Source organism: Symphalangus syndactylus, chromosome 12 (genome assembly GCF_028878055.3).
Source record: "Symphalangus syndactylus isolate Jambi chromosome 12, NHGRI_mSymSyn1-v2.1_pri, whole genome shotgun sequence".
Taxonomy (NCBI): Eukaryota; Metazoa; Chordata; class Mammalia; order Primates; family Hylobatidae; genus Symphalangus; species Symphalangus syndactylus.
The window spans coordinates 24,824,685-24,826,426 of record NC_072441.2 but is presented as its reverse complement, the minus strand read 5'-3'; the positions used below and the strand labels follow the sequence as shown (position 1 = coordinate 24,826,426).

The following is a 1,742-nucleotide window of genomic DNA, read 5'->3' as shown; positions in this document are numbered from 1 at the left end:
TACCAGTAAGGAGAAATGAATAATCAATCTCACATAACACAAAAGAAAGATGAGAGGCACAAAAAGACAAACTGACTTTGGCTTTTAAGAACCTAATATAAACCCTGAAATGCCAGATTCAGTAACACAACAACAAAACAAAAGATTACGGCAGCAAGCCACCACTTCACACGGTATTAAGAATTCTGAAATACGTAATAGCCTTCCGCCCACCTCCCACTCAGTCTGTTGGGTCGTCTTTTTGCTTTTCCTGCTTTTTCGCTGCAGGCAGTTCGAGGCTTGCCCACTGCATCGGCTCAGCTTTTCTCATAGTAATCTCAATCTTTGTTGCAGTCGTAGTTACGTAACTTCACTTTACATCAATCACACCCCATATTTTCACATTTTGATCAAATTCCTTCTCTCCTTCAAATACAACGTGCACATTTAACAATGTGCTATTTGCTTCTACTCGACTAAGTTCTGAAAGTGAATCTTTAGCATGTGTTGAAATGGTAACTTCACCTCCAGTCTGATGCCAGTTATGTCTACATGGAACAACTTTTTTCCCAGCATCCTTTTGAGTCCACATGTGTTTCCCTGTTGTACAGCCCTCTTGTGCTAAGAATGTATTAACATCAGAAGTTTTTCTTCTACGACAGCTTAGGTATTTCATTCCCTCATGGAAAATAGGTACTCCAGAATGATATACACAGACTTCTTCTAGACTTTCTAGACCTCGATATGTCTTTGAACACCCTCCATTTCACATGAGGTCCCAATCTTAATTTCATCATTGCCTTCTTCTTTCTTCTTCATTCCCTGATGACGGTTTATCAAGAGCTTGTTTTAGAGAGGCAGATATTTTTAGTTCCAAATTTGTCATTGGTTCATCTGGGCTTGGCCTTTTTATTGCTTCTACTGGCTTAGGGGCTTGAATGATGTGTTCCTGAAATTTGGGTTTCAATTCAGATAGTTCCTTCTTCTCAGTAGTCTTGACTTCAGGTTTGACTGGCTCAGGTGGTTTCTCACTATCATGTCTACCTTTGGTACAGCCTACAATGCTTAAGAAATCAGAAAAATCCGTTGTTCTTTTACAGCAAGACCAACCCTTTAATGCACCATGAAAGACTGGAACACCTGGGTGGTGTGTGCAAGCATCGTCGGAATTGGTCTCAGGGTAGAAGCGCTGACCACAGCCCCAGCTGTAGCATAGCAAGGCCATTTTCTTCTCCCACCATCACAGGCAAGGCCCAAACACTGGGAACGGCAAGAGGATGCATTAGCCACTCCCGTGTCACTAGCACCAGTCTGACAACTGAGGAGGCTGCCAGCTTCTGGACTACACTTTTTTTTTTTTAGTAGAGACGAGGTTTCACCATGTTGGCCAGGCTGGTCTTGAACTCCTGACCTCAGGTGTTCTGCCCGCCTCAGCCTCCCAAAGTGCTGGGATTACAGGCGTGAGCCACCATGCCCGGCCGGTTTTTACACTTTTAAAGCATTCAGAAGAAGGAAAAGAAGGAGGACATAAAGGAGGAGGAGGAAAATGAGGTAAAGTTTATGAGGCCTGCAGAGCCTAAAATTCTATTATCTCGTCCTTTATGGAAACAGTTTATTGATCTAATGATGATAAAAGGCTACAGAGTGGATATAGGTAGTTGGCGTAGGATAGTGAAGGTGCTAACTCAAAGCAAATTGGTTTTGATGGTCTTTATTAACAAGTATAAAGAAAAAATATTCACTAGGTCAATAATTGCATACCA

The 1,742-nt window shown here is 42.1% G+C and overlaps 1 pseudogene; it reads right to left on the bottom strand.

Moving 5' to 3' along the window:
* Nucleotides 1-220: 220 nt before the first annotated feature.
* LOC134734608 (cysteine and histidine-rich domain-containing protein 1-like) lies at nucleotides 221-1,215 on the bottom strand (annotated as a pseudogene).
* Nucleotides 1,216-1,742: the final 527 nt, after the last annotated feature.